Source organism: Sinohyriopsis cumingii, chromosome 14 (assembly GCF_028554795.1).
Source record: "Sinohyriopsis cumingii isolate HCF-2022 chromosome 14, ASM2855479v2, whole genome shotgun sequence".
Lineage (NCBI taxonomy): Eukaryota > Metazoa > Mollusca > Bivalvia > Unionida > Unionidae > Sinohyriopsis > Sinohyriopsis cumingii.
The window spans coordinates 16032874-16060440 of record NC_142974.1 but is presented as its reverse complement, the minus strand read 5'-3'; positions in this window follow the sequence as shown (position 1 = coordinate 16060440).

Genomic DNA, 27567 nt, shown 5'->3' with positions numbered 1-27567 from the left:
AGCATAATTTTCATCCTGTTCAACCTGCAAACTCAGTGTATGGTCCTGGCCCTGTCAAAACCATTTCAGTGAAAATGATTATGAACTAAAATAAATTAGTCAAGAGCAGCAATATATACGAGGGCTTGTCAAGTTCTTGGAAACACAGCTATTCTTCTTCTTGGATAGATTAATCTTCATTTGGGAATAAAATGTCAATGTAAGAACATGTTTAAAAAGAATTATTTTGTACCATGTATATCTTCCAAAAATATATAGTCTCATCATGATAACCCAAAACTGTTTCATCATATATTTTTCTGGACTCAAGAGTTGGACATGATACTGTATACTTTTCCCAAAGTCTGGAACTTATATGTAGATAATTCTCTCTGACGCCTCCACTCGATCTGAATGGACATTGAGGCACAACTTGTGATAGGCCTTCTTCACTGAAATTGGAAATGATATCTTAAATCTATATATTTCTTTACTAAAAATACATTTTCGTTTTTTCAAAGGTATATTTTAAATGCAGGTGCTTCAGAAAACATTGATTGTAGTGACTGAATGAAACATAACATATACTAAATGGGTGAATGCTAATCTTTTCAAAGTAGAACTTTCCATAACTGGCAGGTCACTGCATAAAACATGAGTCACTCAAAGGGACTAATGCTCTGCTCACCCAAAAATGTTTCCAAGAAATCTATAAAAGAACATTCTTTCCTGCTGAGAGTTGAAACCATCTCTCTTATTCTTCAGCAATAACTAGATCATTAAATTTGCTGCTTTGGATGTCAGATTGGCATAGTTTTCTATTAGGACCAACAAGATATTATTTAGGACCAGCAAAACATCAAAAGAAGACTTCTGGTGGAAATCCAACATCGATATGACATTCATTCTTGGTGACGTAACAATAATAAGACTTTCAAGATGGCTGCCATGGTTTGCCATTCGGTGTTTCAGATACACATCATTCCATCTTGGACCAACTAGACATCATAAAAAGTCTTTTGGTTAAATAAAGCACAATGCATATATGACCAGACATCTATAATTAGTTACAACAAAATTTCCAGGCTGGCCTTTGAGATGGTCGTATTGGAATTCAAATCGGCACCATTTTCTTTTAAGAGTAGCAAGATACTATAAAAATGCATCAAGATGACAATCCCGTATGAATATGAGTTTATATTCCAGAGGAGTCAGAATTAAACGTTTCCGAGATCTCTAGAAGGAGTCTAACATGTTCAAGATGGCTGTCATATTGCCCATTAGAACAACATGAATTTCAATTAGGACCAATTAGTCATCATAAGAAATATTGTTGTGAAAACCACATGATGATACGACAATCCATACCTATGACAATATGTACATAAATTTATATGTATGTACAACAACATCTCCAACAAAAAGTAGATCTCAACTGTACAAGGCAAGAATTAGCTATTGTAAGAAACATTAACAACTGCAGACAATTATGATTAGGTAAACAGAAAAAAAAGTCAAAATAAGTGAGTTTTGAGAGCACTCTTGAATGTGACCACTGTGTTTTTGTGTCTACGTTCAGTGGGCAATTCATTCAACGTTGCTGGGCCCTGGTATGCAAAAGAACGCTGTCCATGTGACTTTGTTTTCATAGTGGGAATAATGAGTATACGATTGTCAGAAGAGGAGCGAAAGTATCTTGCTGGTGTGTACACATGGGTGAGGTCGGATAGGTATGTTGGACTAGAGTCCGACAGTGAAACGTAGCACAGAGAACAAATTTTGTGTTTGGTTCTGGATCGAATGGTAGCCAGTGCAGGGTACAGAGCAGCGTGGAGATGTGCTCCGATCGTGGTACTCTAAGTATAATCCGAGCAGCTGTGTTTTGAACTTTTCGAAGTTTCTGGAGCAGATATTGAGATGAACCAGACAAAACTGAGTTACAATAGTCCAGTCTTGAAAGTACTAATGAACACACAAGTGTTTTAGTGGCATCAACTGAAAGATATTTGTAAATTGAGCTGTTGCCTCTCAGCTTAAGATATGCAGCTTTGCATATGTTCATGACATGTTGGTGCAATGTGAGAGTACTGTCCATAGCAACACCTAGGTTTCATACCGATTGTGTGAATTTAATGTTGGTGTTGTTGATATTTATTATTTTAGGTACAGGATGTGAATGAGAAAGTCTTTGTGTTGTGATCAGAATGGCTTCAGTTTTATCATCATTCATCTGCAGCTTGTTACATGTCATCCATGATTTCACATCAGAAATGCACCTCTCTACACCTTGGATGGTAGCATCAGTTTCAGTTGGGTGGCTAGATTTGTATTTTTGGGTGTCATCAGCATACAACTGGTGAGACACTGGATGATGATCTATGACACTTGAGAGCGACTGAGTGTACAGAATGAAGAGAACAGGTCCAAGAACAGACCCTTGTGGAACACCACAACATAGATCAACTGTATTGGAGTGTATTACATTTGCAGATACAATTTGTGTCCTGTTGACCAAGCAAGACTTGAACCACGGTAAGGCTGTATAATGAATGCCAAATACATGCTGGAGACGGTGAAGTAATATATCATGGTCAATTGTATCAAATGCTGTAGACAAATCAAGGAGGGTGAGGACTGTAATCTTTCCGCTATCCAACGCAGTGAGAATGTCATTAACTACTTTTAGAAGAGTAGTTTCAGTACTGTGGCATGGTCGATATGCAGATTGTACATTGCTAAAAATACTGTTTGGATTCAGATGAGATACATGCTGGGATAGAACAACCTTTTCTAAGATTTTTTATATGAATGGGAGATTAGAAACTGGGCGGTAGTTCTTTAAATCGTTATGGTCTAGTGTTGGTTTCTTCAGCAGAGGCTTTACAATGACAGTTTTGAAAACTGATGGGAATTCCCCGAATGAGAGAGAGGTATCAATAACATCAGTTAGTGAATGCAATACTGGATCTAAGCACTCAAGCAGCAGTGATGTTGGAATTGGATCAAGTTCACATGACTTTGGTGCACTCTTCATCAGGATTGTACGTACGAAATCCACAGAGACAGGTTCAAATGCTGCTAATGGTTGCCGTTCAAATTCTGTACCCCAACTGTATGGTGACGACGAGTCAATTGAAATTATGGTGTCAAGCTTATCTCTAATGGTTTGTACTTTGTCACGGAAGAAATTTGCAAACATGTCCAGAAGGTCGACTGGAGAGAAAGTATTTGGAAGTGGTGTAGATTTTGTTCCTTGGCGTTAGCTTGTTAGTAATCTGGAAGAGCTCTTTGCAGCTGGAACTTTCCATGATGTTAGTAGTGTAGTGGGCTGATTGCGCTGCATGGACTACATTTGTGACATTCTTCTTAGCGGCTTCATAGATTTGCTGATGAATAGTGAGTCTGCTGGAAAGTCAAAGCCTCTCAGTTTTAGGGCGGTCTCTTTTAGCAATGCGAAACTATTTCTTAACACTGCTATACCACGGAGAACACTTTTGAATTGAAACTCTGCAGTTGGTAACTGGGGCATGTTTGTCAAGCAATGAACACAGGCAGTTATCGAGTTGTTCTGCTGTAGGAGGTAAGCAAGTTGTCAGGTTAGCTTGGATGTCGTGCATTAGTTTGGTTCTATTTATCATACGTAGGTTTCTCTTAGTAGCAGATAAAGTTGGAGGGTTAGGGACTGATACGACAAGATGGCATATAATGCAGAGATGATCTGATGCAATGTCATGGGATACCAGGGAGGACCGTAGAATGTTATCATCAGGTCTATGAAGAATCCAGTCTAAAATGTGACCATGTTTATGGGTGGGTTGGTTAACTGACTGTTTCAGGTTGAAAACATTAATGGAATCTATGAGTTTTGATGTATTTGGGTTTCCGAGTCAGTCAAAGTGAAGGTTAAAATCTCCAAGAATAATCAGGTTACCACCTATCGAATTTCCATTGTCCAGGAGATTCGGAAACTGCTCGAAAAAGAGAGTCAGCCAGCTTGTTTGTTCTACTAGGAGGAGGGCGGTATAGGCAGATAAAAATGGACTGACCTTTGCTCCAGTGTGAGTGTGGTTTGGACTAGTTCAAACGATGTGTGGTCGAAACTGAATCTTGTGGTGTCGATAGGACGTTTGATCATGGAGTTCTTTGTGATGACAACAATTCCACCTCCGAAAGAATTACGGGGGAACGACTTGATGGAGTAACCAGTGGGTGTTATATCCGCACAAAACTATTTGTGTGGGCTTTTCCGGTGGTCCTACTGACTGGGCATTGAATAATGCAATACGCAGAGGTATCTCTTGGATAGCTGCCACAAAGGTTGACGAATTAATAGGGATTTGAATTAGGTTATCTAAGTTAAGGGTGGATTTTGTTTAAAATTGTTGAGCCGAAATAAGGGAGATAACTGGAATTCTTCTTCCTGTTCTACGCCGGCCAGCTTTAAAACAATGTTTCTTTTCTGTTTACATTTAGGTAATGATTAATGTAGTCCCAGTTCGTTTAGTCTAGTGCACAATGTAGGGTGGAGAGCCAAGGAGTGATCATTTAAAGCAATTAATGAGGGTCCATCGTAGCATAAACTAGTTGACTGGCGAGTATCACATGATGGCGGTTTGTCCAAAAACAGTGGAGCAAGACAGCTAAGAAAAAGTCTAATTGTTCTCATTTCCAAAACAAGGAGATGAACAAACACATACGAATTTAACAGCCAATACATAATGAACAGAATCAAGTAGATGAAGACATGCAACAAGCACAAATATCATGAAAATGGCACTAAAAACCGGAACAGCTGCTTCAAGCCGGTTAAGCGATAACGGCCATATTGTCGTATATCTAGTTACCAGTGTAAAGGTCCAAAGATCGATAGCTATCGTTCATTGAGTCGCCAGTGAGCGCTACTGGCAACCTTTCAGATGATTAAATACCCAGTGAAGACAGTGAAATATTCAACGAAGATAGCGGGAACGGTGGACACCACAGAGACGGTGAAGACAGAGAAGTGCTCTACTGTCACAGTCAAGAATAATCTAATTAGAGAGATGCCTTCGACATATTTTGTATAGAAACACCAACGGCATTCAATTGCAGAAGAAAATAACGCGAGAAAATGATACTCAAACCGAAGAAATGACAGTATTTCATTACAAAGATATTCCGAAGCAAAGACACAACCCATACGATCAATACTCATGAACGACACGGTAAACGTAGGAAGCTTTAAGCTCAAAGATACTTTAACCAACATGTACGTTAATACATTTGAAATTCTTTGATAGGAACGTATAAGGGATGGTCATTTTCGAGTTGGCGTGGTGTACTATTATGATGCTATGTTTGCAGTGCACGGAAATAAATTACTTGTTGAATTTTGCAAAACTCTTTTATGTTTCTTAGTTTGAGACCATAGAGACGTGTAAAAGACAAACATCAAGTCTTTTCCGGTCGTGGAAACATCGCAATGGGCGTGTATTGTTATACCACGGTGACTTTGTCCTGGCTGGATACCAAGCGATGGGTTTTCCCTGACAAAATTATCACTTACGCGAACAGGAAGAGTACGATTAGAAAATAGATCCTGGTCATTGTTTTCGCGGGAAAGGCTTGCGATTCTTCTCGCACGAATGATATACAATGAGGTTGTGATGCAAAATGGTAACTGTCGCGGAATATTAATCATGTTCGAAATCGAGAATGCATCAATGGACCACACCGGTTCAGTAACACAGCATTGTCCACCTTCGAGCTCTCTCAGGTACTGAACGAGATATTTCTCAATAAAGTCTAGCGCAAGTGGTTGCGGCGGTGAAACACACTTTGTGACCGCGACTGTTTTCTTCTAAATTGCATTTGTGGGTCTCAACCCAATCGCGTGTAATTTCATTGTCCAGGTAAAGGAATAATCGCGTTCTAGTCATGGACGAGATCCATTTCGGCTTGTCGACGCGCATGAATATCGCTGAATTTTCTTTTTATACCCGGGGTGATGTCGGTGACATGCAGCTTCGATCGGTCTTTGGAATCCTGTCGCATACCCCTGTTATGTATATTTGATTTACTTATATGTCATCTAATACATATTTGTTTCAAATTAATTGTTTGCTTGGCAGCTTTAATTTATTTTCATTGCATGCTATTGTAATGAATTTTTTTACTGGAGATGATACTTTTCCAGAAAATAGTTTCACCCTGACTGGTCGATTTAGTAAACAACAGGTGTTGACCTAGATCCTGACCTTGATTCAAAATTAGTAGCACCAACGGAAGTAAGTTCTATTTTTATTTTAAAATGATTGGTTGTTGTTGAGGTCATGATGTGACTACTGATTAAATATGTAAACAATTTTTTATATTTTATTTCTTAGAGTAAAATGATTGGTTTTCTTCAGGGACACACTGGGTGTAAGTAAGATTTAACAAGTAAATACTTTTGTCGAGATTCTGGAACATGACCACATGACCGCCCTTTTTGCGTATTAGAATACCATATAACTTTTGTTTTGAAGAGATATTCTCAGTAGTTGGGCTTTTTTTTTTACAATGGACGGTGTATGTTGTGCTGTTTGGAGTTACTTCAAATTACTTGGATCAAAAAGATTAATTCTTTCTTTTTTATCAGAAATACGTGTGCTCATGTGAACTTCTTGAACAAAGACAGCTCTTATAAAAATTTATTTTGATTTCCAAAAACGGAGTGATATTTTTTGTTTCTACAAGGAATTGTAGACTTCAACACTACAGATTACAGCATACGTCATCGGCTTCTCTCTTGGATTCTTCGACGGGACTCGAACTTGAAATCATTAAAACATTTTGTTATTCGGACTTCAAAAATTTATTCGTTGATTATTCTTGGATTATTTTTGGATTTGATTCGTAAAACCGTAAGTTCATATTTATTCACTTTTACATAATTTGTCCAGGGAAATAGATTGTTATATTTTTCAAAGCGTTTAGTTTTCACTCTTTCTTGTGTAACTGTTTATTCGAGCATAAACACTTAACACCCTATTCGTGTTCCATGCCCTCAATAATTGTCACTTGGTAATGTAGGGATACAAGTATGTTTTTTCCACAAGGATGTTTACTCCACAATTCCCCGGCGAATTTCGCCAACGTGTTATCTGATATCATCGCCAATCCTTCCTTTAGCTCTACCGATGGACCTGGGTGTCCCATAAAAAGTGAACTTCTTTGCTTCACAGCTGATGCAAGTTATAGAGATTTAAGCTGAACCATTACGTACTTCAACCTGAATTGGATTGGTATTGCAAAGAATATGAAGGCACGATCATTCGTGTACAACAATTGGCATTAAACATGGCATTCCGAACGAAGAAGGATTTCACTGTCACTGACATCTCCTCGCGGGCAAAGCCACTTAGGCACATCAATAGAATTAGTTCCGTATTTCGAAACTTTGTCTGTACATTATTGTCCCAGCTCGATCTGAAAAAATGCTAAAGTGCTGCCGAATCTGATTATCCGATGGTTAATATAGAGTCGGTTGTGCGTAACTGCACCATCCTCCGACGCTCAACGTGATACCGTACTCGAAGATTTCATGAACGTGCCAGTGTTTTTGTCGTCATGTGGAGAACCTGCCGACCAGTGCTTTTCCACGATCGATGAATCCCCTGCAACTGATGACGTCGACCTGAAGCACAATAATTGTGTCGTGTACGACGATCTGATCCTTGACCGACTTGACAACCCGTTGAAGTATTTTCATGGAATCGCCACAAAAATGCAGATGTGATCTATGTGACACAACGAAATGCACGCGAGCCCAAAGTGATACGGGACAATCGTAATATGTTGATGATATTTCGTGGAGTTGACGCGCACAGCCTAGCTAAAGTTATTGGATTTGATTCACTGATGCTCTAGAGTTTTGGAATATGTTCTAGCATACAGTTCCCTCACGATAGATTTAATCATTAGTCTACAGAGCGATCTCACTAACGAGGAAAATATTGTGCCGGTCTGAACACCAACGTGTCCTATGTGACTGCGATTTACACAAATGCGTATGTTAAAGCATTTTAATAGTGACGATAAATATATAGAATGACGAGACCTTTTCGCAAGTACTGACCGATATCGACAAGAATGTAGTCAGTAACGTCCGACTTTGCAACCTTGACCTACTTTTTTAAAGGTAAGACTAATTGTGACTGGAAAATAATAACACTTTTATTATATGGTTCATTAATGTTGTACACCATTATCTGTTAGCAACTGATCTTTGTTAGCGATCTATGATGGCCACCTTTTCCCCATCTATTAATAGACACACATTCAAAGGTACTTTTCATACACATTCTACTTCGTCATTTGCGTTTCACAAGTTGAGTGGGAGTGGGTCATAATAACACACACTGCCAAGATACGGTGACTTCCCCTGTGTTTTTGATCATTGGCCCTTTTTGTGTCTGACCCATTACGGGGAGAGAACGTCTTTACATATATGTTGCACCGTGACTGCAGTTATTTCTTACGCTGTGTTAAGGATTCGTTTTAAGCTTTATTATAATGGTGCGTGAAGTCCTTAAGAACAATGTTTTGGACGATATTTCTGGTTGGATGGGTGGTGTTATTGTTTTTGTTGCTGATATTTGTTTGTACGTGTTTCGTACGTGTTTCTAAGTCTGCAAATTTGACTCTCTGTGCGGTACTAGAAAATAACAATATAGGAAAGATAAATCAGTGTCATTTTATTCCTAAACAGAAAAAGGACAATACTATATAAGTTTGTTCACGACCTGTCTCACTGGTACATACTCCCATCCTCGCACGTGTGTGTATGTGTGTACGACTCTATATTATTGTGAAATATAAGTTCTGCAGCATCAAAAAAAGGTTTAATGTAATCAACGTGAAACGCTATCTTCCATATTTAATTCAGAAGGGTTCTCGGTGGTACCTTTTAATAATTTACAGACTCGATGTTTGTTGTATGTAAAAGTTTCGCATATAGCGGCTGATTTTCACAAAATGCAATTCTATGAAAACATGAGCTTAATTAATATGCACTGATAATTGAATTAAACCAATATTATACCTTATTAGGATAATGAACTTACATGTTTTGGATTGTTTATTTATTATTTGAAACTTTTACCACAATCGCAACAGAGTTTATCAGTCAGAAGGTGAAATCGGAACATTTGTCCCTGAATCTTTGCGATAAAACGTCTTGAAATAAATACAATTCGGTTCAAGTACAGAAGACTAAAGAACACACACTGACCCCTACAATTAGAGATTTTATATTTCCGGTGTTAAATCTCTCTTCCACTTTAGCCTATTTGCTGTTGTGTATCAATATGTAAACATTAAACATGCCATTTTCATAATTCACTGATCTTGTAGAAAATTATTTTAAAAAAACCATAAGTTTTCATAAATTTACTGCATTTGCGTGGAAGTGGATGTTGTCCTGTCGTCTTATAGTACAATAACGTATATAAAGAAGATCTAATATTATACATGTAGGGCAGTGTCATATAATGTTATACGTGTGGGGCAGTGTCATATTTATATGTTACTGCATTTATATGGAAAAATATGAACGAGATTTTTGGATGAAAATACTGCACGACCTTTTTATTATATGCTCATTTTGTTATTCTGCCTACGGCTTAAGTATATAAACAAAAATACACTGCAAGAAACAAAGTGACTAAATATATGCCGTATTTAATACTAAGAACACAAGCACAGATTCATCATTACACAACAACATTATTACTGTGCACACAACTCCGCCCATATAAATTTGAACTAAGTCGCGCGCTAGACATAACTTTCGAAAGAAAATGGCGTTTTGGTCTACATAAAATTGAAATTTGGAGTCATATTGTGAATGAATGCGCATTATAACAACTTTCCGTTTTGATCTGGAATGAATAGATTTTGACATTTCTTTGATTCTACGAAATTTAAAGATTATGGAGTGGATTTATCTGTGCCAATCCTACATGAAATACATCGGATTGAAGCAGCGAAGGAGAAGCTTGTTGACATCTGCATGTGTGTTCTGTCATTGAATGTTTGAAATCATAATGTGGGGAAAATATGAAGTCTTTCCATTGCAATTATCAAAAAGACGTTATGGAATTTAATGCTTATTTCAGTTTGAGTGCAGTAAGGAGGATGTAATTGCACTTTGAATATAGTCGAAATTACGGTACAATTTCGAAAATCTGTAACCAACCTTGAGAACCCGTGACATGGCTAATGTAATATGGATTTGCAGAATTAAGAATGTACATTTGGAGGAAATTCAGGATGTAAAACTGTAAGTATATTCTTTGCCAATTTTATTACCGTCTAAAGAAGACAGTTTATGCCTTGTCACTTGCATATTATCTGTAAGGACCTTGTCTGGTGTCTATAGCTAGCCTAAATCAGAAACACTGTATCAAAAAATTTAACGCGGAATGTGCCAAAGCAGCTGGTATGCGACAGTCCATCAAACGTCTGCTTTATTTCACTCAGAAACAAATTGAATCAACCAAAATATAAAGCTTCTACTACGAGAGTGTACACGATTTGTTTACAAAGTAGTTCCTAATACACTATTGGGCACACGTGAGGTCAATATGAAGTTGCACGTGAGTTTAATATCGTAAAATATTGCACGAATCTGACAATGTAAATTTAACGGAAAAAAAATAAATGAGCATATGATAAAATGTGATACATGTGGGACAGTGTGGGCACGAAATATATTTGTCTGAATATAAATGTATTGAAGGGTCCACTGTCTGATCTGGTCATAGCAGTGTTGTAAGAGACCTGTGTGAAGATTAATATTATAGACCAAATCGACTGTGTAAGCTAGTTATTACTGTAATCTGATGAATCTTTGTTAATTGTGATTTCTCCCTCCCCCCCCCCATATTATTTTGTTTTCAACATTAAACTAACCTCTAAGACTTGTCCTATTGCACATACCCGCTGGACTGAGAACTTATAAGTCAGGAGCTATCAAGATGAGAACAGGTTTGAGGACATTTAGCATCGATTCCTTTGAAACATGAGATCATGGTACATTAGCAAATGAGTAATACACTGAGATAAATGTATAGATTGGTTAAGGATGAAAACACCAAAATAGCAACAGTTTTACAATCCGTGTAAAATGTATGTAGAAGTTTCACAATTTATATTAAACACTCACGTCAGATAAAATACCCATGTGTCTTGGGGTAGGAAGCAATAAGACCAGGAGAAAAGGCATTACAAGCATTGAGTGGGTGATCACAGATATTACTAGTCCTGAGTAAGATATTACAAACATTACTGAGTGGGCAGTCACAAACATTATTAGTACTGAGGAAGCGATCACAAATATTACTAATATTCAGCGGGCGATGACAAAGATTAATAGTATTGAGTAAGTGATCATAAACATTACTAGTACTTAGTAAGCGATCACAAGCATTACTAGTATTCAGTGGGCGATCACAAACATTACTGGCACTTAGTGGGCGATCACAAACAATACTAGTACTGAGTAAGCGATCACAAACATTACTATTATTCAGTGGGTCATAACAAACATTACTAGCACTGAGTGGGCGATCATAAATATTACTAATACTGAGTGGGCGATGACATATATTACTAGTACTGAGTGGGCGATCACAAAAATTGCTAGTACTAAATAGGCAATCACATATATTGCTAATGTTGAGTTGATGATCACTACATTACTAGTATTACATGTTACGATAAGTAAATTAGGGTTGCAAATATTGTAATGGAATTAAATAACGACCGATATCTATACGCATGTAATAAATAACTTCTGCTGTTGACTTACCTCTTAAAAGTTGCGACCAATTTAGAACTGAAAAAAAAAAGATTTATCACGGGGTTATTCAATGTTCTACTTTGTAATCTAGTAACGACCATACTTGGTAACAGATCTATCATATCCACGTAGTCATATTCTAATAATAAAAAATATATTTGATACGTAGTGCACTTTGTCATTAACACACTGCTAAGATAATAAGTTTTCCCTCGTGATTTAATTATCGTTGGTTCTCGTTTCATCTATCAAATTAACGAGGATGGTTCGATGTTACAAGTATGGATAAATTTAAATAATAGTACAGATGTATGCAGTTTGTATCCCCTATTTACAAACTGTATCTCACCCTATTCAGTTTTAATCATGAGTAAATCCCAATGCTTACAAACAGTACATCTTGCAATAAGAAGTCTGTTAACGTTTGTTCATTATATCTCTCATGCATCTGATTGTAAACGCAAGAAAAAATTTTGTTACTGATTAATATCATATGAAAGGAAAATCGGCGATATTTATTTTCCTTTACTTAAATAAGATAATCTTTCACTAGGCATAAATTTGTTGCACTTGTATCAGGATAGAATGCATACTGGGACGGAACCGGCATATACTTCTCCCCAGCCCAGTCTGCAAATGAGCGCGAAACAGCCATTTCCTACAGTAAGTCTGCATTATAGTTAGACGGTTAAAATTATTCCATGAAAATGTTAATATTGCAAGAGTTTTCGAGGGAATTACCCAAGGGCTCCCTCGCTTACTTTTGAACCCCTCCCCTATGCTAATTCTGGCACAACCAGTGCATAATCCCCTCGCGCGCGTCCTGCCACATCACAATATTTTGATGTCGCTAAATGTTACTCTCCAGAATTCATTCAGATTTGTTCCTTAGTGGTGCTTTGGAATCATTAAGTTGTGATTTTTCTACTATCACTTTCTAATAAAATCAATTTTACATGTAAAACACCATTGTTGCATGGTACATAGGTTTGCACAAACATTGAACATATAATTCGTTCATTTCGCTATAAACTAAAATTTAGTTGAATACAGTCCGGAGAGAATCCTTTAAACAAATTTTCTTTATTTGCTTAATTTTCCGGTGAAAAATTTGCAACAGGAAAGCTATATTTTTAGAGTTTGAAGTGACATTAGGGCATAGTAAAGTTCTTTAGTTTTGCGAGGATACAATTCTAAGTAGATACAATTCTTTTACAACACATAAGACTAAAAGGAACACAAATAGACCTTTACAAATAAATCTTAACTATTTACTATTTATGTATTAATATGCAAACGTTGAATTTGTTATTTTAATATTATATTGGTCGCAATAATAAATTCCATTTTAGATTTGCGTAGAAGGAGATGTTCTTCTAAAGTTTTATAATTCAGTAACATACCGGAATAAGAAGTATAATTGTACATGTGGTTTAGTGTCTAGGAGGGTCATGCTGTCTTTTAGAAGTACGTTCATGATGATACATATTATTACAATATTATTACAACCAACTCCATCTGATTGACAGTGTCTACCACACACGATCATAAAATGAATTATTCTGCCACCATAGAAAGCACAGGAGCCTTAGAGCAGTTGACTACACTTACAACGTCAAGGTTATACAAACCTTCAAAAGAACCACATGAACCAGTTAAACTACAACCTGGGGCCAAGGCTATGAAATATAAGCGGACAAGAAGTTGTGTCTGAGAGAAAGGAGGCAATAACACCATCACCGCCACCACTGCCACCATCGCAACTATTAACTCTATCCCCGCTACAACAATCTGTACCTACACCAATTTCTCCACCTAAACCGGCAGGACAGGAGGCATTTAAGTCTGACTGGTATCAGGCAACCAGACATATTGCCTGGAGATATTCACATGACTTCAGTATGGATGACCTATGCCACAATTCAGCAGAAATTAGAACTTTTCTGGACGATTTGAACACCCTAATCAATAACAAATGGCCCAAACTACCGAAGGAGAGGATCAGACCCAGTAAAACCAGAGTAAGAAAAGCAGCGCCAAATATTAAGAAGAAAGGGGAAATGCTATTGGAATGATCGGTAAACCTCACTGCCATGATTGCCAGCTTATTACAGATTCATCATAGCCTGGACCATAAGATGGTTTCCCCAAATCATTAAGTCGTTGGATATTGATGGATCACTACAGGTCAACAGGGCCCTAGGTAAGGCACAAGCGAATAGTTGGAGCCTGAGAGCCGGAATGAAAAGAATAACATAATTACTGGTATGGGACAAGAGTGAGTTGGCGCACCAATACATCTTTGGGCTTGGGGAAGATGGTGATGGTAGACGGAACAGGATCTAAAAGCGCAAAGAGAGGAGGAAGGCATAAATAAGGCATACCTTGAGCATCCAGTAACCACCTTGATAGAGGTAACTGAACAAATGACTGTATTGCAGGGGTTTGAGGCGTTCCCGTAACAGCGATTCGACGAATCACGCAGCACGGCGAAAGTGACTTTAAACCATAGATTAGACTAGAATAGTATGGCCTGTGTTATCCAACGCTTAGAAGTGAAGGAAGAGGGACAGACGCCTTAAATAGAGCTGTTAGCCATGTGAGGAAAGCGATCAAGGAAGAAGTAGTGAAGATCAAGGCTAAATGGGCGAAGGAAAAAAGAGATAAGGAAAATAAGAAGAAACAGGAAGACTTCGATAGACTGAATAACAACTGGATAATGGTACAAGAAAAGTTTGAGCATGTGGTATCCATACTGGATACCTGAGGACAGTAACAAGAAGATGAATTTGTCTTTATCAAAGACTGAGAACATGGTGGAAAACAACTGGAGAAAATAAAAGAAGAAACTCAACATCCCTCTTTAGGGCCACTCAGTTACCACGAAAGATATACTCTTCTACTGTTGACAATTTGTTTTCTTTACGTTGTATAAGTATTTTATTGTTTGTGTACGTTTTGCTTGCCCCCATTTACCCATTTGCCCTATACATTTCCCGACCCTATTATCCCTTTTGTCCCTATAAACCCTTTTGTCTCTATAACCCCTTTTAACCATATAAACCCATAACGTCACCCATGTTAAATTTCCCATTACGCCTATAAATTGTTTACCCCTTCTTCTATAGTAAGTAGCAATGTTCCCAAATTGCCCCACTTAACTAAGAACGTCTCTGAAGAAGATCAACTAGGAATATTATACACTAGGAATATTATACATGTGGACAGTGTCTGAGCGGGTCATACCAGTTTCTTTCGAGGGGTATTTGTGTAGATACAATTTTATTACAACTGATAATATCTTCAATCAAAGTGACTACACGCAGCTATGATAAATTGGCGATTGAATAATGCACAAAATTAATTTATTTGGATAGGTTATGGATAATTACACTATAGTCTAATAGAAGTATACGATGGCATAAAAGCTGAAACTCCGTGTACGTGAACTTAACACAGAATATATTATATTAAATACTCACCTCAGATTAAATGTAATCACAATATGATATCAAACGATATGCAAACGACATAAAAACTTCAATTAACCCTAAATGGGCAATCACACATATTACTCGCCTTGAGTAAACAATCATCAGCACTGCCAGCCTTCAATGGGTTATCACCAACTTTATTAGTCTTGAATAGGCGAACACCAAAATTACTAGGCAAGTAGGTGATAACATACACTACTTGCCTTGAACGGGCGATAACCATTAACCAATGTTACTAGCCTTGAGTGTAAGATAGCTAACATTACCAGCCTTGCGTAGGCGAGCTCCAGCGTTTCCAGATTTGAGTGCGCAATCATCTACTTTGAAGTCACTTGTATTCGTGAGCTGCCAATTTTCACTGATTTAATGATTACTACAACTACGAATTTAATGATTCAATTAATACATATCCACGTGAGGGAACAATAGCAAAATCTTTACCCATTAGATGCATATTCACTCATGGGCGTACAAATAATAAAACTAAATTCTGTTTAAACCCTAAACTGATACCCCAACAACAACGCAATTTGGATTTGGACAGGAACTCGAATAAAGTTTGTAACGAAGAAGGTAATAAACTTTGTAAATTATATTTGTAGATATTGTAATGTTAATATATACCGACCGAAGTCATTATGAAAGCGGTGATGACTTCCGGTTGTGCAGCCCTGGCTTACTTTTTAACATGTAAGATTAATTTTGAATTTAAGACCATTTAATATTGTAACATCCATTTCATAAATGCTGATCCTGTTAAGTGATAATCTGTGTAATTTATCTCTCCTATGTGCCTACTTTGATACGAACAAACTAAGTGGAGTGTGTTTAAATCATGATAACCGCCAGTACAAAGACCTGAGATCATATCATGCTTTTTTTCCAGCTGGTTCTTGTTTAAACACATCGATACACCAGACAGATATACACGTAGGGTTATATTTTACATGAATGGGTGGATTAAACGATGGCGCAGATTTGTATTTTATCGTTCCTATATTTACATGTTATTTCTACTGTCTTCACTTTTAATAACGAGTGTAATTCATAGCGCTGACACAATTTATCTAATAATCAGAAGATTTATCAAGCATATTATACTTTCCTGACTATCATCTAACTGTAAACTCAGAAAATAAATCTGTGGTTGAAATAAATCATTCTTGGAAGTTTCAATTCAGAAATGCTCCTTCTTAATAAAATCTGCATGCCATTTGTCGCGTGTACTTATTTTTACGGTAGACGAAAACGGTAATATTCGAATAAAATAAAAATCAGCGAATGACTGGTCCTTAGTAAAAAAAATATAGGACAATAATTTTCAAAGTAGCGAATTGTTGTGGCAAATATGCATATTCCCGTTCATGTGTCTATGTCTGTGTTTGTCTATATTGTTGCGAAATATGCGTACTGCCATATCGCAAAATGTTGGTGTCACCAAATGAAACCCTCCAGAATAAATTAAGAATTGTTACTCAGTAGAACTTTTAAACCATTTCCAGCTTCCATGTTTCTACTATAATCTCCCAAAGAAAATAAATTTTACCTGTCAGAGCAGAGGTATTGTCCTCCGCAGATGTTTGAAAATACAGCTGTTAGTTCATGACTTTAGAGGCTATTGTTTTATAGAGAATCGGTTCCAAAACAACTTTCGTATAACAATATACATTTAAAATTCTAATCGACATAATACAATTTTCAACGCTTGCTTAGCTTCTCGTTGAACATCTTAGAATGGGGGAAAAAAACAGTTTATGAAACAGAAGTTGAAATAGGAACGTTGCATATTCCTTTAATTCTCGTGACAACACGATTTTAAACGAAAATTCAAAATGGAGCTCAGAACAATGAAGACGAGACAAACTGACATCTCAAATTAGAGTTTAAATGTTTTCAAGTGAGGACTGCATATCAGGCTGGCCATTTCATTACACGTGTTAGAATGTTAACATTTCATTAGTCATTTTATTATTAAATTGATATTCTAAAAAATTTCGTCAAAGAACCGTCCATGAGTCGCAAATGGGTTACTGGTAGGAAGGGAGGATTTAGTAATGAGGGTCAGGTCCGTTGCATTAAAAATGGTGAATGTGGTTTTCCCAGTTTGTGTGTCGAGCATATGAAGGAGTAAAATCCCGTCATCTTCCCTGCTAGCTTCGGGTGTAGGCAAGAACCAGGGCTCTGTCAGGTACGTATATGGCTGGCTCCAGTACGCATCTCCAGTCCCGATACATACGTCTTTTTTAACCAGTGCCATGTGTAGATAATCCTCTCCGTCCATGTTGTGCCTTATGCCGTACACGAAGCAGTACTTATTTGAGCGGACCTTCTCGTTGATAACTGGGAAATCGAGGTGATCTGCCAAATCAGTTTCGGATGGCGACGGGAATAAAGATACTTCTACGGTGTTTTTTGAGAGATCAAGTTTGAAGCGCCTCATATCTGCCGGTGTTGCTTCGCTCTTGCCAAAGGATCTGACAGTAAGTCCAGATCAAATAAATGCATGGATCGAGTGTCATTGTAAGTGGCGATATCAAGAAAAATAATGTCATCTTCATTCTCATAAGCGTTGACTATGTGAAGAAAAAATATGGCATCTGTTTTCAAAATTTGCAGTTTACCAGTTTTTATATTGATGACATACATTGTTGTTCCTGCACTCGGGTCCCATTCAAACACATCAAGTGCCGTGAATGTTTTAAACATTTTGATGGGATCCACGAAAAATGGCATGGCAATAATGACTGCATAATTCTCAGCCAATCCAAAGGAATGCATATATGGAACCCTGTCGACGTCAATGTTCACAATCTCTTGTCTTTCAAGGGCAGATTTTACTCTAATGAGCTTTATCCGGCTCCTTATCTCTGGGATAGCGCTCGCGAGCGTTACAAATGTAATAAACGAATTCTTGCCATATTCCGATAATGGATGTGCCCTACTCAGTGTGATTATCTTTTCCAGTATTGTGGCATTAGGTACTTTGGGTTTGATGTCTTCGATCGTTAAGAGAGAATTTGGGTCAAGCTCGTAACAGTTCCAGTAGTCGCTGACAGCAACGTAGCTTGCTCCAGGGTAGCGATAAACATTGACGTTTATATTGTCGACACCATTTATTATGGATTCCATTTTCTCTGGGAGGCTAAATGGGGGAGTCGTACCGTCCAGTGTCATGTATGGAGCTATATCATTTCTGGCAAGAGATTCATTATACGATTTTGAACGGATAAACGTCGTTGAGAATGCTGCATGTCCATTTCCAGTAAACTTCCAACTGGACAACTTGGCATAAGCATCCAGTGTATTTCTAAATTTTCTTTGTCCGAATTCGAATCTCCCTAATCCGTTTTTTATCTGTAAAATAACGAAAATACCTTTAAATCTGAAAAATGGCTCCTGCAAGAATAAATTAGCCTGAAAGGATTTCTTTGGAGATTTGTTTATATATTTATCCCAGCTGTAGGATTCAAGATCTTCAAAGCGATAATAACAAGTACAAAAAGCTAAATTATCGACACCCTTCTTCTCCAAACAGTAGGACGGGAAATACATTCCTCTCTACGTAAATTTTCTGTAACCACTTGAAACCTAAGAACGTGTTACATCAGAGGAGAAACACTGATTCAGTGAATGCGACCTTCATTTGTTGAGCATTTAAGAGTGTATATTATGTTTGCCAAGAGTTTAAAATAAATCTGTTTAAGGAAATAACATCCAGGACCGCTCTTGAATACTGACATAATTGGAGACATGATTTCAAAATGTGAGTACAGTATCAGACACCAAATTTTTGTGGCAAGTAAATCACCCGAGAACATCCACATCTTACTAAGCACTTTTTATACGTTAACAATCGTATGCAAGAACTAATTTTCATATATATATATATATATATATATATATATATATATATATATATATATATATATATATATATATATATATATATATATATTTCTGTGTTGTCTCTATACTTATAATGTCATTATCCTTTCATTGACACTCGCTAATATTGTTTTTCCTTCCAAAACTCATATTGATTTCCACTTGCAGCTTTGAAATTATTAATTTGAAATTGAATATTGTCGACTTTCTTTTGCAAGGAGTAATTTATTTTGATTAAAGATAATTTCCACCAGTGTAGATAGATGTGCATTTTACACACACACACACACACACACACACAGAGTTTTACACATGAACATCGCTGTAAAACCAAGTCACATTGTACAAGCATACATGACGATGATATGTGAAGCTGATGATTATTAGAATAATGTCATGATGATAAACATGATTATTATTATTACTATTATTACTATTATTATCATTAATATTATTATAATAAATGGATAAAATTTAAAGAAAAATTAGAAATATTTGTTTTACACATTGCATTCATTTTAGTGTTGATCTTATTATAATTCTTGATTGACAGGGTAACAATTAACAAACTCAAATACATTATTACCATATCAAAGTGGTGTATTTTATACATTATTACCATATCAAAGTAGCATATTGTGTACGTAGTTTCCATATCACGGTGGTGTATTTTATACATTATTACCAGATCAAAGTAGTATTTTGTATACATAGTTTCCATATCAAAGTAATGTATTTTATACATTATTACCAGATCAAGGTAATATTTTTGTATACATCGTTTCCATATCAAAGTCGTGTATTTTATACATTATTACCATATCAAAGTAGTATATTGTATACATAGTTTCCATATCAAAGTGGTGTATTTTAGACATTATTACCAGATCAAGGTAATATTTTTTGTATACATAGTTTCCATATCAAGGTGGTGTATTTTATACATTATTACCAGATCAAGGTAATATTTTTTGTATACATAGTTTCCATATCATTGTGGTGTATTTTATACTTTATTACCAGATCAAAGTCGTATTTTGTATACATAGTTTCCATATCAATGTGAGGTATTTTATACATTATTACCATATCAAAGTAGTATATTGTATACGTAGTTTCCATATCAAAGTGGTGTATTTTATACATTATTACCAGATCAAAGTAGTATTTTGTATACATAGTTTCCATATCAAAGTGGTGTATTTTATACCTTATTACCAGATAAAGGTAATAATTTTTGTATACATAGTTTCCATATCAAAGTGGTGTATTTTATACATTATTACCAGATCAAAGTAGTATTTTGTATACATAGTTTCCATATCAAGGTGGTGTATTTTATACCTTATTACCAGATCAAGGTAATAATTTTTGTATACATAGTTTCCATATCAAAGTGGTGTATTTTGTACATTATTACCAGATCAAAGTAGTATATTGTATACAGTTTCCATATCAAAGTGGTGTATTTTATACATTATTACCAGATCAAAGTCGTATTTTGTATACATAGTTTCCATATCAATGTGAGGTATTTTAAACATTATTACCAGATCAAAGTAGTATTTTGTACACAGTCTCCGTATCACAGTGGTGTATTTTATTACCAGATCAAAGTAGTATTTTGTATAAGTAGTCTCCATATCAAAGTGGTGTATTTTATACATTATTACCAGATCAAAGTAGTATTTTATATACATAGTTTCCATATCAAAGTGGTGTATTTTAAACATTGTTATCATATCAAAACTGTATTTTGTATACATAGTTTCCATACCAAAGTGGTGTCTTGTATACATAGTTCCCATATCAAAGTGGTTTATTATATGCACTTATATAAGTGTGCTGTATTGTTTAACAGTTTTAATATCAAAGTGGTGTATACTACACATAATTACCATATCAAATTGGTTTATTGTATAATTAATTACCATATCAAAGTGGTGTATTGTATACATAGTTCCAATATCAATTTTTCATAATACATATACTTTACACATCATTATTAACGATCCGAAGAAAAAAAACGGCAGTAATGCTGTGTATAGATTGATAGACGATCAAATTATTCTGACAAGTTCCAGTTCACATTTGTTTACAAAAAGCGTAACACGGATGTGTGTTCAGGTTTGTAATCGAAAATTTTACAGAGACATTTCTCCAGAGTGATTATGTCATTCGACTGGGCGGGTCATTAATGGTCGGCGAGTCAATGGCACTTAAGCCTCTGTAATTCATATTTACACCTGAAGCAGATATAAGGAAGCACGGGAAGAGTTTGTGAAAACATACTTACGTCAGTCATGAACTAACACAAAAAAATGTGAAAACCTCGAAAGAGAGACACTTTATCTGTATCTCTACATTGGTCTGCCAGTTTCAGATCTATAATCTCCTTATTTAAAATCCGTAGAGCTTGTCCATATTTTACTGAAACATTGATATTTGTTTCAGGAAACATTCAAATCGTGTTTATAAAACACCATTGAATCAGTTTCAGACAATTTAACAAATAGTGTATTCTCATCAAATATTTTAAAAATCGTACACTTAATTCGGAATCACCAAAGGACCCTCCCCAAGAAGAACATTAAAAACGTTTCAATGTCTACTTCAGCAAAACGAACCAGATTTAGTGTGAAGCCGCATGACGGCAAGATGCGTCAGACTGGAAAGTATGTATGAGGAATAGCGAGGACAATTTTTTTTCAGTCCTCAGATTTAACCGGAGTAATATATCAGTTTCAACGATCTCAAAAGAAACCCGCAGAAATAGCATACTTTGGTTGATAGACGATCAAATCGTTATGTTCTGTAGTCGATGATGTGATATATTTAAGAGTTTAATGTTGTCTTTTACTAAGTTTATCGTGGTATAAACTGTCAGTTGCCGACTCACACAGCAAATAACGCCCGAAGGGCGTTATGTAAGCTGTGTGAGTCGGCAACTGACATTTTATACCACGATAAACTCAGGAGAAAAACAAGGTTAAACTCTTATAATTTAAATTTCAATCATTCGTTATGATATTTTGTTTGCATCATTAAAAAACAGAAATCTTAATTGAGCGTAGTAATACATGCTTAGGGTTTTCTGTTACGTAGCTATTTATAGCACTTAGGATGGTATTGCTTGATCGTAATAAGGTCATCATAATACCAGTCCTTCAACCAATGGAAGCCAGATTTATTCAGTTATTATTTTTAATGTTAGAATGTTCTTTTTCTTTAATGCTTACTTCGTGTCTGCCTTCACAGGCAGTGTTAATCTTATGCTGTACACGTGACTCTGTTTATAGAAGTGGGTATTCTTAGAAAAGTAGTTCTCCTTACAGTTCATACAGAAATAAATGCAATTTATTTTGATCACGTGGTAACATTGTGACCAATGGAACTGTTACTTTCCTTTACCAGCTACTGTCATTGCAGTTATATATATATATATATATATATATATATATATATATATATATATATATATATATATATATATATATTCTATCGAATTAGCTTCATATGTATTAATTTTCACTTATTTTAAAAGTTACACAATAACTGATATAAAAATTGAAAAATAAAATGCCGTCTCCCCTCTCACTTTAAAATTTCACACCTCATACAAGAATGTCAATATTGCAAGAAAACGAAACATCTCAATTTGTGTCATGAATATTTATAATAGAAATTTAGTAAAGTTGTTGCCTGCAGTATAAACTAAAGTATCGAGCCAGATGTATACTTACAAGTGTTCCCTTGATCCAGGGAGGGAGTGGGTGGTCGAACACAAGAGGAACGTCCTCCATCTCCTCCAAATTTGTAATGAAGAAACGAGTCGAAAGAGGATCGATGTTTTGAGAGATGTTAGTCTCGGAACCCATCACCATGGCCCCCAGGCACAAAATCACCACACAAACTGCAATTAACCCCATTTGTCTTGGAATCATATACATTTTGAATTCCGATGATGCAATTTTTATATGCTTGCAAAGCAATGAACTTTTAAACAATTGGTCAGTGTCAGTGATCACTATAATGAAAAATCCTCCACACACGGTGATTTAGAATGAAATGAGATTGGTGTGGTTAAATGTTCATCTTTGTAACTGTGATATGGATTATTGGGGTGTGAAATAGGACTTTGGTCAAATGCAAATCAAAATGTACAAGCAATGCGATAGAGCATATCACTACATTATCGTGCCAAGTAACTCCGTATAAACACATGAATAGATCTAAGAATGATGATGCAGTATTTGCTTGCAGATCGTGGGTTGCGCTGTATTTTTTTAAGTTATAAGAAAATCGTATAAACTAGACCCAAATCTGCCGACGCCTCATTATGCAGAATGGCAAATCTGGATCTACTCTATCAGCCGTCGATCAATAGCGCATTTCAAGTAAGTAAATAATGTGAACATCGCAGCAATATATATTTGTAACATGCAGAACTCATGTTCTGTATGAATCGAGTATCTTAACACGTCTTAGGGATATGGCTAGAAGATTGAAACAAAATCCAACATATTGTGCAATGTATTCATCCTGAGAGAGGATTTTGGGACAGACAGGAGTTAAACGTCTTTAAAAATTCTCTGATTAAGTATAAAACCAGAAGGAAAAGGTTAAGAACTTAACTGTATTCGTTATTAGTTTGCTTTTCGTCAAAACTAGTTTTGTGTAGTAGTGTACACATTGCTGACTCTGTATCATCTATTGTTTATGAATTGTATGGTGCAAAGATTTCAGTTCTCACACTACAAGACTTATCTGCAACATTTGATGCAATATAGAATGCTATTTTATTTCACCGCCTATTGTTCAATTCATATTTAGCCGATAGGACCCAAATTGTGTCCATATATGAAAAGCAGTGCAATCCAGTTAGTTTCTGTTTTTGGCGCTCCATAGTGATTTTTTTTATAGAAAGTTCTGTTCATTCTGTATGCTCATTCCCGTTCAAGTGTCATCAAGCGTCATCATGTATCTCATCAACTGTATGCTAATAACACCATTTCCAAGACAAGAAAAAAAAAATAGTCCTGCCCTGTTTCACAGAGCTCTATTAATATTTAAAAATTAAAACCTATGAAGAAATAGTTTCAAAACTGATTCAAAAGGATGTAGAGATTCACCTAAAGAAATCTAAATATGTTGTAATAATCAAAATGTGTATAAATTTTCAATGATATTGAACCGTATTTGAATACGATTCTCGGTACAACAAATTTGTGTCTGTGAACGTTCAATTACATCAACAATCATACTTAGGAATCAATGTGCTCAATACGGTGAAAAGGCTGAGAACGTACCTTTGTTCCCAAATTCAGACCATTTAATAGAATGAAAAGGGGTGAGATCGATAAAATGCTTGAATGTTTATTCATCATTTTGCATACCGAATTTGTATTGGAAATAAGTGACAAATACGCCATTCGTTGATAAATCTTGCTTAAGTGTGTGTGTGTGTGTGTGTGTGTGCGCGCGCGCGCACACGTGTGATTTCGATTTTTAACTTAGCTTTAACAATTTTTCAGTCATATCGCTACGATGTCTACAGTGTGACAGTTTATAGTGATGTCTGGCACTGGGGCATCATGCCGCAGACATGTAGCATGATGTCCCACCCAGTCACATTATCCTGACACCAGGCCGACCAGTCCTAACACTAACCTCTTAATGCTGAGCGCCAAGCGATGCAGCTGTTAGTACCATTTTTGTAAGTTTTTGGTGTGACTCGCCCGGGGTTCGAACCCGCGACCTCCCGCATCCGAGGCGGACGATCTAACCACTAGGCCACCAGAGGGATCTGTATTGCTAAAGAAAATGAGGACATCTGGATATTTGAAAATCAATGAGATATATCCGTACATGTACGAGATATTGGAAGTGGTAAATAGCAGATCTGAGTCAAAGATGACATGCATCGGCAGTGTTTCTGAGAGAAACTACATCAAATCAGTTGACCGCTCCGGTAGCCTAAATGGTTAGAGCGTCATCGTCGGATGCGGGAGGTCGCGGGTTCGAGCCTCGCAGAATTATGCCAAAGAATTATCAGAACTGAACTAACAGCTGCTTCGCTTGGCGCTCAGAATTAAGAGGTTAGTGTTAGGACTGGTCGGCCTGGCGTCAGGGTATTGTGGCTGGGTGGGACATGATGCTACATGTCTGCGACAGGATGCCCCTGTGCAAGACATAATTATAAACTGCCACACTGCAGACATCCTAGCTTTATGACTGGAAAGTTTTAAAAACAACAATAAAATCCAAATCGCACACACACACACACACACACACACCAGAATAACTAAGAGAGAAGAGGACATGTTTACTTGTTGATCATATATTACCATATTGGTCTTAATGACTAAACAGATGAAAGGTACCATCAAATTAGAATAAAAAAATTTCAACATTATAGTAATAGCAGAAGCACATAAAAAAAATAAGTCTGTATAATACCTTTTATTTTCTTATCTACACCAGAAAAGTATCAGAAGAAAAAGAACAGACATTAAAGACAACAAAATCAATTCCTGATAATGGTTCAGTTGTAAAATTAAACAACAATGTAATCAGCACCAATTAAACATTCAGTATGTTCTGTATTATGTTCTTAAGAGCGTCATTGTACCTGTGAAAATACAAATGGATACAAAAGTTCAAAGAAGCCCAGACTGCATTCAAGTATTTTAATATATCTGGGGCAAAAACTGTAATTCGAGAAGTTTCAGTAATTAAGATATAAACCTCCAAAACATGTGTTCACATACGGTGCATCTGTGAGAGAAAAATAAGAGAAAACAATGTTCGATACCATGATCACTTTATAGAAGTACAGAGATTCCTGTTATTATACGAACGTAATCTGGATTTTATTATCCAACACACATACCATTCAATATGTTTCCGTTATGATATCCATCTGTTCAGCAAGATATTGGTTAAAGAACATCAATATCAAAAGTATCAAAATACTACCGAACAATGATGAGAAATATTTTCGATTCAGTAACGATTCCAATGCAGATATTGCTACAAAAGAAGGGTAATAAAAACAGCAGTAAAAAGGACTATCAGACCTGACATATTTAAAATACTAGGCTAAGTGTGCCACAACTATATACAATCATCACGGCACAGTACTCCTCAAGCAAAAAGCTCAAACACTAGGTTAGGTTACCTAGTTGGTTGGTAATAACCGAATATAGACACAGCCATATAGTTACCATTGGTTTCTCCTGAGTTATCAGGTGCAGCGTGGATATCTGAAGACCATAAACAAGGATGCATTGCAAATAAGTTACCCAGCCTGGACTGCACAGACATTATATATATATATATATATATATATATATATATATATATATATATATATATATATATATATATATATATATATATATATATAGCACCAATACTCTGACACAAAGTTGTTATGTAATATAATGCGCAAATTAACTGGCAAAGAGGTAAGTGACGATGAAATAAGTATTTGGAAGTGATTGTGCAAATGCCTCAGTAACTAACTTTCGGTTTTCTAGATAAATTTATATTAATGGGGCAATCTTTGTAATTACTTGTTAAAATTTAAGTCATCAAACGTATATACACACACACTGAAACATTTCAGACAAACGAAAACTAAATATTTGAGAAAACACATTTTCCGACGCATAGTTTTGGATAGCTATGACACGTGTATTCAGAAAAATGATGAAAAGTCTTTGTTGATAATTTCACATTACATCCTGTCGTGGTCAACGTGACACGCAAACATTAAGTTTAAATTTCGATGAAAGAAATTTTCAGCCAAAGACTCAACCAAAGTAGAATAGTTATCATTGAAATGCATTGTGCGTTATGAACTTAATCAGAATAATTTATTATATGGTAGTTTTCAGAAATAAACAATCAATATCAAATTATTTTATTATAGTATATCCATCCGTTTGTATAAGATACATTTAAACAGCAATGGCTTAAAGTTATTGTGTATCTTTTCCTAAAGAGATTGTGTCCTTGGTACATGGTCCAATGGCACGGTTTTTTAATTCCGTGTAGCCCTCCCCCTAATATCTTTTTCTTTCATTTTATCTCTTTCTCCACAATTTCTTTACCTCCAATTATGATATGTCTAGGGTCATCCATATTTTTTCTTTTCTTCCTGTTTGCTTTCGTTTAATAATTTATACCTGCCTAATTGTTTGACACACACAATAGTCTTCTTTTTGTTAGCAGTACTTATTATATATATGATTAAACTAACATTGACTTAGACCAATGTTTCCACGAAAGTTTTGCGGCAAAAAAGTGAATGATGCGGACAAACCCGCTAAAAGCACAACCCGCTAAAAGCACAACTGCGTCAATAACTATTACTAATCC